Source organism: Melanerpes formicivorus, unplaced genomic scaffold (genome assembly GCF_026170545.1).
Source record: "Melanerpes formicivorus ecotype bairdi unplaced genomic scaffold, bMelFor1.0.p_v2 SCAF_25, whole genome shotgun sequence".
NCBI lineage: Eukaryota > Metazoa > Chordata > Aves > Piciformes > Picidae > Melanerpes > Melanerpes formicivorus.
The window spans coordinates 6,333,624-6,346,609 of record NW_027142377.1 but is presented as its reverse complement, the minus strand read 5'-3'; the positions used below and the strand labels follow the sequence as shown (position 1 = coordinate 6,346,609).

General features: G+C 39.8%; 1 long non-coding RNA gene across 1 annotated transcript; it reads left to right on the top strand.

Annotated features, from left to right (window-relative positions):
* Positions 1-4,186: 4,186 nt before the first annotated feature.
* On the top strand, positions 4,187-12,295 carry LOC137448648 (uncharacterized). The gene is made up of 3 exons (XR_010989172.1): positions 4,187-4,242; positions 7,908-7,995; positions 12,097-12,295. It is a non-coding gene; the product is annotated as an uncharacterized lncRNA (long non-coding RNA).
* The last annotated feature ends 691 nt before the right edge of the window (positions 12,296-12,986 follow it).

Here is a 12,986-nt window from a genome sequence, read left to right as displayed (position 1 = left end):
TTTATGTGTGAATTTTAAATCAAAGCACAGACATTCTCTGCTTTGATTTAAACCACCTGCATTTTTTGCCTCACCTCAAACATGGACTGTGTTCAGCATTCTCATTTGAATGTACACCAGTATATAGCCTGGGAAAGATTCTTTTTTTCCAGCAATTAAAACTCTCTATTACTTCTGCTAAATTGCTAACACCAGCCTAGAAAACACATGAGAATGGCAAATTGTTGAATTGGTGTTAATGTGAGCCCTCTTGTAGAGGAACCAAGGCAGATGTAAACCCCTAACTTAGCAATGGGATATACTGGTTTAGACAGTCATTTGACCTAGTTTCTTATTAGCTTCAGGAGTTTTCTGGTTGGGTTAGGCAGGTCTCAGTGTTTCTGCATGTATGGGTTTTTCTCTCTGTAGATTGTGGCTTATTTAGATTCCAATGCTGAGGCTTGAGTGTTGCTGAAAAGCTTCATAACAATGGCTTTTGTTAAATATCAAAGGAAAAAAGACAACTTAGACAATGAGGAAAACACAAGAAACAAGGAATTTTCTTCTAGTTGATTTGTGTATAAGCGATGATAAAATCATTCTGTAACTCTTCAGGTAAATAACACTACTTTTCCAGAAAGAGAATGATTTGCCAGCAAATTTGATAAGTGGGGTTTTTCTCATGCATTGCAGCAAGAGAGCCTGTGAAATTCTTTTGGTTATAAAGCCAAGGTACGTAATTTCATTTGGAAATTCTGACCAGCGGCACACTGCGTGCTCTCCAGGTGTTGCAGTCTTGAGTAACGATTCCATTAACTGCTAATTCATAGTACTCATGAGTCTTGGAGGTAGTAGGGGAAAAGGCAGAGTCTCTGACTATCTTTTAAGATCAGTATCTTTTTTAATATCAGTCACACCTTGGATTCTACTCAGTCCTTACAACTCTGCAGTCTCTGGGTCCCTGTTTCTTTAATACAAATGGGTACAACGTCTAGATCCTTTCTGAAAGTTATAGAAGCATTAGACAAAATTTACAGTTCTGGAATCTGCAGAAATTTGATCTCCTATATTGATTCCTTCCTCTATTCAAATACCTCCATTATTTGGTGGCAAATTCTTTCTGCTTTTTGTTATAGTTTAGAAACCTATACTGGACCCTGTGGACAAAGGCAACCACTTTCAACACCTTCTTGATTCTGAAACCATTCTGGGAAATGTGAAGAACTTCATTTCAACATGAGAAGTAGTCTTGGGACCAAATTCAAGATCTTAAGGTAAAGAAACAGTGATGAAAGATAGTTTTCTTCAAAGTCATCAATCAGTAGGCTCCAGTGCAGAGCTTAACACTTTGAAAAAAAGGTATTTCCATATAGACTGAGTAAGAAGACAGGTGTGAGTAGAAAAATAACAGGAAAAACCTATGAAGTTTGAAGTTAAACTTTTTTTCTTTTTCTTTAGCTCATGGAACTCAGTGTCTTCAGTAGATGCAAAGCACTAGTTAATGCTTAACTGCTTTTATGCTGCTGTGGATGTTAAGTCATTGAAATGCAGTATATTATAATAGCAGCACCATGTATTTGTATCTGAATGTGAAGCAATTCTGTGTTCAAGAGAAGGATTGTTTGGGTAAAAAGAGAGGAAACCATACTCTTTTTATGCCTCTGGCAGACTTCCATAACTAGCTCACCCTCACTGGATAAGATTTGTTATATGTAGAGCAATGGCCACCTGGAGAAATGCTGTAGCAGAAAACTTAGCCTGTGCGTCATGCAGCAGCCTTTATTAATTGCAGCAGCGGGTGGAAAATGCATTAGCCTCATATATTACTGCTGGCAGTGGGGGTGGAGAGGGGTGGCAGTATCCCATTCTCCCAGGATTGCTACATGCTTCTAAAACTATAACTGCATGGAATTTGCTCTTCATTCTCATCTTCTTTTTCCCTTCTTTCTCTTTATCCACTGAGCATCACCTGTGGTACCACCATTTCCTGCATCCTTTTCTATCAGTGATGCAGAATGGCAGAGCTCTGAGGTCCTTCATGATAAACAGACAGGAGAAGGCAGTTTTTCAGTAGTCATTCACCTCACCTTTGGTCTGTAAATAAAAAGTAAAAAAAGAAAACAATAGAGAGAGAGAGGAAAAAGAGAGTTGCTAGTAAGTAAAAGGAGAACAATGTCTGTGTCCAGTTCTGGGTCCCTCAGTTTAAGAAGGACATTGAGACACTTGAACGTGTCCAGAGAAGGGCAACGAGGCTGGTGAGTGGCCTCGAGCACAAGCCCTACAAGGAGAGGCTGAGGGAGCTGGGATTGTTTAGCCTGGAGAAGAGGAGGCTCAGGGGAGACCTTATTGCTGTCTACAATTACCTGAAGGGTAGTTGTAGCCAGGAGGGGGTTGGTCTCTTCTCCCAGGCAACTAGCACAAGAGGACACAGTCTGGAATGGGTTGCCCAGGGAGGTGGTGGAGTCACTATCCCTGGAGATGTTCAAGAGGGGATTGGACGTGGCACTTGGTGCTATGGTTTAGTCATGAGGTCTGTGGTGATGGGTTGGACTTGATGATCTTGGAGGTCTCTTCCAACCTTGGTGATTCTGTGATTCTGTTTGCACCTTTCTTGATCTTAGCATCCGCTGAGAAATCTGCTTGAGCATTTCTGCAGAGGTGACTGCTAACAACAGATATAATAAACAGCATCACCTACCAATGCCTTCTTTATATAGTTGCCTATACCTTCTCTCAGCAGAAATGTTGGTGGTCAATGTGTGCTAGCATTTTCACATACAACTGCACAGGTGATACTATTAGGGGCATTATTCTGTGCGTAGTACATCCTCCTGCTGCCTGGTCCTACTAGTAACAGAAATATTGAGGCAGAAAAGCCATGGGTAAGATTGTACCCTACTCATTCTGAAGGTAAAAATGTCTTCTGCCCTGTGGGAGCCTATGGATATGGGATGTTGATGAGTATATATCTGTAATCTTAGTACCTTTGAGGATAGGGCACAGATATTTATTCATTATTTCTAAAAATCTACAGTGAAAACAACAGAACCCAGAAAATCTGCAAAGCTGAAGAAAATGTGCCTCTGTTTTTGGCAGCTCTTCCAACTGTATCACAAATTTGCAACAACCAGCACTTTTCCTGCAAGCACAGATGGGAGACTCGCTTTTTGAGGGCCAAATCTTTACTTTTGCCATGAAGACATCACAAAGGTGTCTAGTTTTTCTTATTTGGGAGGAAGACGCTGATTTTTGAAGTCTTACAACTTCCAGATCCACCTCATGAGGGATCCATTAAATGCAGTGGTGAGTGGCAGTAAAAATTTCAGATCAAATGCAAAATGTGGTTAATTTGAAAATAAATCCTTGTGCTTCAGATGTTGGACTCTGATATGAACTGATATGATAACAGTGGTAAAAAGACCTTGAGTTGGTGGAAGGGTTTGAAAGGCATTAGCTTGGAGATTGAGCCCCCAAGTAGCATTTAGCCTTTCTACTTCCAGTGGTGCCATGTGCCATTTTTTAACGTCAGAAACAGCTTAATGTGACTCTTATCTTCAGAGGCTTAAACAGGAATTTCATCTAAGAGAAGACTGTGCATGTTCCCTTGCCAGAATTGCTTGCTTTGTTTTATGAGTGCATGTGATGACCTGTGCGTCTTCGTCAGGGCTGTTTACAGCATGATTACAAAGATAAATGAGACGTGGCTAAAGCTGTTAAATTCCAGTGTCCCCTCACTGCACAGTAAGTCATGAACTCTACTAAACAATATATATTAGGAAAGAAAAGTGATCTAAAATGCACCTCTTCTAACAAGGGCAGATCATAATTTCAAGAACGAATTCTTGTGGTATTATGGCTATTTATGAAGGCTGAAATGAAATTGTGGATTGTTCTGTGAATGCTAACTGAAACAAGATGGCTCAGTTTTAAAGATCTATGCTTTTTTAGTTTTCAGACCATCAAAAATGTTATTTTATAGTTTTATTTCATGGAATTCAGAATTGAACTGTGGGGTTAAAAAAAAACACAACAAAACAACACAACAGAACAAACAAAAATCCCCAACCAAAACCAAAACAAACAAACAAACCAACAAAAAGGCCCAAACAAACTAAAACCAAACCAAAGAAAGAAACAAAGCACACAAACCAAACAGAAAAACCTTTTTTCTTTTCCTTTTAGCATCTGTCCTCCAATTTCCAGCTCTGAACTCGGGAAAGGGAGGTACTGGCAAGCTTGCAGTGCTGAGTGAAAACACAAAAGGTAAGATACAATGTCATCCAGAAGGCTCCACAGCCATGCAACGTCTTTGAAAGCAGCAGCTCCCATCCAGGTCACAGCAGTGTAATTGGATGCAGCACACTTTTACCAAAGAGTTGAAATTACTAAAAGCCTATACAAATGAGCAACAAAAACCTGCTAATATGAAAATGCTCTTTTTATATCAAAGTATCAAGGGGTAGAGTGTCCTTTCATATTCACAGATAAAACATTTGTTTCTAGTGGTGACTCACTGGGATTTTTGCTTCAAGAACCAAGCAAAGGTGAAAGGATTTGTTCTGGCCTTTCTAATTAATCTGCTGAGCATCTTTACTTCTAGACAACTTGCACATTGAGTAACATTTACTGTACTTTATTACCAAATTCCTCTTGTTGGTCTTTTTGTGCAGCTCATCCTCTGGTATGTGGTTAAAAGTTTTAAGTGACACCTAATGGCCTGTTAAGTTGCTAAATCCTACAACAACATCTGGAAATTATATCTGTCTCTTTAGGTGGACTCTTAGAACAGAGTTCACTTTAACTGCAATTTCCCCTTTACCTTCCTTCCCAGTCCTATCTTCCCTCCTTCAAGAGCTGACAGGGAACAGTAAAGACAAGCTATGAAGCAATTGATATAAAACCTGTGTACATGTAAAGGAAGGAATATCAAATTTAGAACAGTACTGGGAATTATGTGATGGGAAATCTGGAAGGTTTTTGTTCCACCTTGCACTAAGGGATAGAAAAAGAAAATTGCAGGTAATGGGAATCTTGATTCAGGCAATGAAAACTGGGGATGTACAGCTCTTAGGGTAAGAAGAAACAGACTCAAAAACTGGTGAATGATTTTGTTTCTGTGACAGTAATTAACTTGAGTAACATCATACAACCCATACAGGCAGCACAGGTCGATCTGTAAACACAAGGGTCAGAAGGAGCTAATGTTATGCAAAACATTTGCATGAATCTTTGCAAATACACTTCTATGTTTGTGCTTCAAAGTTAGTCACTAAAGAGTGCCAGTGTGTTTTGTGTGGGTTGGGAATGATGTTTTCTGTGGTATTGTTATTGTCTAGCTGGAAAAATAGTGCTTCTGATGTGAGTTTTGTCACTTTAAAATGTATGCAACTGAAACTGCCTGGAGAAATTATTGGTTGTAGATAGCTATATTTGGTGATTTGGGCTGGGTAAGAAAAGGTTTAATAATTCACATTCTCTTTGTGATACATTATTGACTATACATTAAACCCATACAAAGGTAGAACAGCTGAGGTGGCTGGAAGCCATTTGGATCCCACCTCTGAAATTGAGGTAAGGATTTATATCAAATCCCCACCATCTGAAACAGAAAATATACAACTTCAAATCAAGAGTCAGGGCAGAAGCTCTCTGATTATGATGGAGAAAGCTGGGACATAATGGTGTTTAAGTATTTTATTATGGTTTCACAGGGAACAGTGCCAGTTTGGTTTGGACTTCTCACTTTATCTAAGTTGCTCTTCAGTGTCATTCCCCAACACGCAGATCCCACTGTAAGCATAACCAAGCTCCATTTGAAAACTCACACTAAATCAGCCTTACGGCAGCCAAGCCCCATGTAAAAGTAAGCTGTGAAACAGACTCAATATTGCCAAACCACATGTAAAATCATGCTGAAAACCACTCTCTGCAGGGCCAAATTATGTATAAATCATAGAATCATAGATACTGTCAGGGGAAAATCCACTGTAACTTCCATCAGACTTACTATCAGGAATTGTGGAATCATAGAATGGTTTGGGTTGGAAGGGGCATCTAAAGGTCATCTAGTCCAACCCCCCTGCAGTCAGCAGGGACATCCTCCACTGGATCAGATTACTCAGAGCCTTGTTGTGCCTTGATTGTGTCCAGGAGTGGGAACTCATGTACTTCCCTGGGCAACCTGTTCCAGTGTTCCAGCACTCTTATGGTAAAGAACTTGTTTCTGACATCCAATCTAATGTACTCTTCTCTAATTTCAAACCATTGCCCTTTGTCCTACAACTACAGGAATTTGCAAACAGTCCCTCTCCAGCCTTGCAGACTCCCAACCTTGACAGCAGTCGAGGTTTGTGTGTTTATTGGAATAACTCAAGGCTGTGGAGAATCCCCTTATACAAGTCCTACCACCTAATATATGAGAAACTCCAACAATGTACCAGACATACCCACTCCCAAGTCTTAAATCATTAGGTAGGAAAAGTGCCTCCAGTAGGAATTAATTACAGCACTGCAGATTTGGGATCAACCATATTTGAAAGTAGTGAATGAGCAAAAGTATCAAGCTCAGAAAGAGTGAAGGACTAACTTTGTCACATCAGATTCAGTCAGAATTGAGATTGCTGAGTTACTCCCACTAATACCTTCTATTAACCTCTCTGACCACAGAGAAAGTCGGTCAAAGGCCAGAAAAAAACATCTGGCTCCTGTGTTTAATCTTTCCAGATAGAAATTAGTGAGATGCAATTAGTAATCCCATTTTCAGTTGTCAGGACTTCAAAAACCCATTTTAGAAAGTTTATTAGATTAGAGGGAAAATTAGGAGGATTGAGCTTGCCGTTCATTGGTGTTTTGATTAGAGGGAAAATTAGGAGGATTGAGCTTGCTGTTCATTGGTGTTTCATAAGCTGAAATGTACCAAGATCTTAAATGCCTTTTGTGACACATTTCATGTACCATACATGAAGCACTTGGGGGGTTTACAACCTTTTTCTCACAATAGGTCTGAAAGCACTTTACAAAGGAGCTCACTATCATCATCTCCATTATACAGTCTCATCATCTCCATTATACAGTCTCATCATCATCTCCATTATACAGTATCATCATCATCTCCATTATGCAGCTCTAGAAACTGTAACAGCAAGACATGAAATTACTTGCCCAACATTGTGCAGGAGGTCAATAGCAGACTTCACTGCAGAATCCACATCTTTTGAGCCCGCATTTTCGAGCTACTGAATATTACACTTGGTTATCCGCTGTAGTGGGAATTCCCAGTAATGGCTGCTGGGTTTTGTTAGCTCAATAGAAATCTGGCCAATAAATTCTGTTTGTGGCAGCAGGTTTCTGACATCAGTATGAAATATCCAATTCTCTGGAAGCCAAAGAAGCTTGTGTTGGAAAGGGCCGCTCACAGAAGCTGCTAGAAACACCTTTAAGGGTATGCTCAACCAACAAGACTTAGTTTTGCTTTTTCTCTTACACTGTTTTGTTTGAACATGTTGTTGTTTAATATCCTAGTAGGGAGTCTGGGAACTGACTTCTGTGAGATAATGCAGAATTCCTGGCCTTTGACACGTGTTATGGTTGTTGAATCAGAGGGTCACAGCTTCTCCTTCTGTAAAACAACAAGACTTGACTGCCCCAGGTGTAATTTCAGTGTATTTATATCTTGAGGATTTGCCTAGGGGAGCAAACTTGGATTCAGTGTAAGGGGCTATTGATCTATTTAAGGAGCTATTAATCTATTAAAGCCATTTGAGATCTGAAAATTAATTTATTTGATCAATAGACTTTTCTTTTTCCATTTCCACTCCCAGTCTCCTGGCTAAGCAGTCTGTCAGGACATCAATACCATAACTTACACACTTTGCTAAGTTCTCTAAATGCAGTTATTTGACAACTCATTTTTCTCCTACTCATTCCAGGCTGGTTTTTGCAATCACACCTGACTGAACATTACCAGTAAGTAGAGAAGTGTGGAACCGGAGTGGTACAGGGTGGTACAAGGATAAGGTAAGGTGTATGGCTGCTTGCCCACTGCACAGTCCTGACTTATACTTGCCCTGGTCCCAAATGATAGCTATTGCCAGCTGAAAACAGACTTCAAGAACAAGCCTTTTCTGTCATCTACACTTTTCTTACTACTGTGGAGAAAGATCACAGGTTGAAGCCTGTAAGCAGCCAATAGGATACCTATGCTGTTATTTTCCTAGCTTACACTTGTCAGCAAATTAAGTCCCTTTTCCAGTCCTTGATCAATTGGCCAAAAGAACAGCAATTGTTTTCTCAGCCAGTGTTAGTTGAGTGTTTCCCTCAGAGCAATGCTATCCTAAATGAAGAAGAGGAGGAAGAAATTAATATGATGTATGATGACACAAGTAGATGACTATGTGGCATCTTTCCAGCTCTGGTAGAAGTTGGTATACTTGGCAGACACTTATAAATATCATTAGTAAAAACAATTTCTTATTTTATTATTATTATGAGAGAAAGTATAGAAGAGTCAATATTTAAAAGCAGCACAAAGTTTCTCAACAACTTGTTTAAAAGCTTAGAATTGTCTCTAAGAAATATCTGCTAGTGTGTTTATCATTAATGTGTGGTATATTCTTGCAACATATGTTCTCAGGACAATGCTGATGAAGGCAATCAAAATCCTCAGTAATACATGAAATAAAACAGCCCTTGTTCTCAAAAGTGCTCTTAGAAAGGCTAGTGACACAATAATCATGTGGCACAGCAATGACTGACCAGAGGGAAGAAACAGAGAGCAGGGCAGCAAGCAAGGGAGGGAAACTTGCTATATGGTGTGGAGATCCAGGGTAAAATGCTGAATGCCAGTTTTGCTATTGATTTTAATTGGCTTTTAATTGTTTTAACAACAAAATAAACAAATAGAGGGGGGAAAATGCATGAAAGTGTTTAAATGCAGAAGATTTGCTTTTGACATCTGTGCTTATGTTTTTGCATAATTACTTCTGTGCTACTCTGCTGCTCCCTGTTACATCTGTATGTATGCTTTTACATCTCTATCTGATGTACTTTAACAAAATATGTGAATGTAAGAACAAAAAGCCAAACAAAGCCCACATTTGCTCTTGCCAAATCTTATCTCTTTAACATAATCATGCACACAGCCACGGTGTGGTTAAAAATATTCCTTCTGCCTCTGAAAATTATACTTCATAATCGGCTTTTAACTATCTTCACCACCACCAAGTCAACATGTATAAGTATATTCTTCTGCTTTATGAGAGGCTCTGCAGATCATCAGATAGATTCATATCTCCCAGAACACTTGTCACTTCAGTACTCCATCAAATCACTGTGGATAGAATTAGTTTTCCAACTTGCAGTTCAGTGGGAAAATCTTTCCTGGATCTCAGCAAACGCCCCAAGCCAGGGACTGATTTGGCAAGGTCAGACTGAAAGCATCTCTCCACACTTACTTAAAGCAAGGCACGGCTGAAGCCCTGCTTTGTCCAGCTGTCAAAATTCTGAAGTGGGAAGTTAGTTCAGTCACAAAGACATAGAGATTGATCACCTAGAAATACATTCATCGGAATTTAGGAGTTGAGGTGTCTCAGGATCCTTCTCTCTAGGCTTTTCAGCAACCATCTCTGCCAGAAATACAAACAAACACCCATTCTTTTATTAGCCCATTTGGTATCTAATAAGACTTGGTTTGACAGCTCCAGCTTCTGGATTCCTGCTGCAGCAGCCTGCTTCTGCTTGTATGCTCTTAAGATAGGAGTCTGTTGAGGCAGGAACTGTTAAATACAGACACTGGACAAAATGGGTTTAGAAATGTTTCCTCTTCAGTGGGAGCAGGGAAAGCAAATTTAAATGAAGTACCCTAGCCCTCTCATGAGCCCAGGAGAGAAAACCCAGGAGGATTACTGAGGACTTTAGAGACAGATAATTTAGGAGCTCAGAGCCACTGAGTCTGTGGAAGAGCAAGGCCATTTTTGTCATGCCCTGTTTACCTTGAACTGACTTGGAAATTAAGCCTGTATCCCCCCACAAATCCTCTGTGACAGGAATAAAAACCAAAGGAGAAGGAGCACAGCCTGATCTTCTGTTCTTGGGCAAGACCTACAGAGCCAGCCCTGAGGAAATCATGTTTCTTGATGTGTGAGCTGAAAAGACGAAGTGAGGATGAAATAACTAGGAAAGTCATGAAAAAATGTATGTGGGGAATTTTCTGACCAGCAGCAAGAGGCTATCAAATTTGGAGCAAATTTCCATCTAGCCTTTCTTAAAGCCTACAAGTGCTAACATAAGTCAGATCTCTGTTTAGATGAGTAGAGAGATTCACTGAACTTGGCCCACTTTGAATCAGGTGCAAGAAAAAAAACCACCAAAAGTATAAACCCACTTGGCTAGAGGTTTCCTCCCCAGTTAGAAAAACGTCCTAACCTTATTAGTTTTTCTTTCACCTTAAGCCCTCCAATTTCTTAGCCAGTCTTAAATCCTGAGGATGTGCCCTTTGCCTTCAACCTTTTTTCTTGGGAATCAGACACATTTCTTGCCTGCCTTTGGGGCAGATAACCTCAAAGTGTTAGCACTCAGGAAAATTGGATTGAATTCTTTCCAGAAAGGAAGACACCTAAACAAAACAAAACAAAACAAAAGCAAACAAACAAAACTCCCCCCAAAAACCCCACAAAATAAAAAAAGAATCCTTTTGAATGTACTTACTCTGCTTATCCCTGCTTCCCTTTTAACATTTTTTCCATTGTTTCACACAAACTCACCACATTTCCAGAATGATTTAATGATCTCATTCTTATTCTTGAATGGTTTTATCTCCAAGTCTGTAACTCGTATTCTGGGTACTCCTGAAAACAATTGCACCCTAGCCTACCAGCTTTCTGGAGGCTGCTTTCTTTTTTGTGCCTCATAAACATGTATTCTGGAAAGATCACTGCCAGACCCATGAGAGAGAGGAAAAAGCCCAAAAGTGCTGCTCTTCCTAGTGGTATTCTTGACAGCAATCCCAATGGTAGGCTTGCAATAATGAACCAGAAACCCAAAGGTAATTAAGAAATTTACATCAATCAAAGCAGCTAATCAGAACAAAATGCTGATTCTTGTCTCCTGTTCAGTTTCTTTTTGGATGGAGTGTAGCTGCTGATGTGTATGCTGGTCTTCTAATCCTTTAATGGGGGCACAAGCTTTAGAAGACTCCCTCTCAGAGGTGCTATTACCAAATATATGCTTCTAATTTAACTTCCCATGCTGTATTACAGTAGCCTGAAGCAATTTTAGGTGTTTGGTTTGTGAGAAAAGCCCAGTGTTGATGTTTATCAGATGACCTTTTAAAGGGTAATGTGGGGGTTATCCATCGGCATGATTAAGACCATATGTAGGTCACTTTTCCCAGGCATTTCTTACTGCTTTTCAAAATCCTATCTATTTTTACCCAAATTCAGACAGGTACCTTTCATCTCTGGTATGTTTATGGGCATTACAAAATCAGACTGAAACAAAGTGTTGGCTCCTTAGAAAAGTCAAGGAAGTTTGCATGTATAAATATGTAGTGTCCATAATACAGAGAAACTACTACTTTCTTTTACTTTTGAACATTTCAGATGTTTATAGTAGCTTTTCCTTTTTTCTTTCCCTTCTATTGTCCCTTCATACAAAGGCTTCTTGAAAGATTAAGGAGAAGTGATTTTTTTTCTCTGAGATTCAGCTTTTAGTGCTGAATCTGGACTGACACCAAAACCCACGGCTAAGTGCAAATAAGCAATCCTTATGCTCAACCTTAGCTCTCTTCTCAGAGGTATGACACATGAGTTCAGTACTGTGTTCAACTGATGACCTTGAAGTGATGTCTTGCTGTGCAGCTGCTAGGAGCTGGAGGTTTTGAAGAATCCATTATCTCTGTAGTAGAAGAGGACAGGAGACAAATCTGCCTCAGCGTTGCGCCTGTTAGAGTATAGTTTTCCCTGCTTGGCAAGTTCAGTATTTCCTTGATGGATCATCATCTTGGTAGAGGCCTTGCTGAAGACCAGATGCCAGCGTTTCCTGCAAGTCTTTGAAAATCTGCTGCTAACAAATATTGTATTTTGTTGTTTGTTGTTCTTTTTTTCTTTTCTCTTTCCCCAGACAGAAGATCTTTGTGCTACTTGATCTCTGCACCATCAGTTGGGATTGAACAGAGATTGAATGGTAAAGCTTTACTGCAAAACAGAGCTCAATACAGGCAGAGCTACAAAGACTAATACGGTGCTCAGATGTTGGTCAGGGGAGCAGGTGATGAGGCAGGTGTTCACAACAACTGTGAGCCCTTTTAGAAGGGGGAACAAACAGGGTAAGTGCTTTATGAAGTCTTTAGGTATGAAAATTAGACTTTAAAGGACATTTTCAACGGATCGGGACCTACTCACTTTTGTTCGTGGAAGTAATTATTATGACCCAATATTTTGAGGGAAGGTTATAGCATGGATTGTGTAAGACAAATGCACCTCAGTGCAGTTAATATAGAGCATTCAGTGATATATCAAGTGTGTTTTATGCCTTAGATGTTTAGCTCATTATTGGGAAGCCCAAATTACTCCTCTGTCACCAGCCACCCTAGTGCTGGGGCATGTTTAGACATACAGGGAAGGAACTCAAACCTAAAGGCATCTTCAGAAAGAAACTGAGAGTGAAGTAGTATGAGTGCTAACAGAAAAGGCACTACTAATGCAGAAAAAAATGTCTTTGCTGCTTAATTATCTGAGATATGTTTTATCAGGTATTAGATACTTTTAAAATTTGGGTCATGTGAAGGCACATTGTAGTCAGACTCAAATTATTGTGCTTAATATGAGGTTGCACAGTGAAATGTTGGGCCTGTGACATAAAATACCAGAGTAAGGGGAGCCTGTGGCTCACCCCCCCTTGAAATGTTATAAACTAGTGATCAGAAAATGAAGCACTTGTTTCTCTGTGGTTTGGATACTTTTGTCAGGTGAAGGCACTAACAGGCTGTTACTTTCCTGCTCAATCTCCCC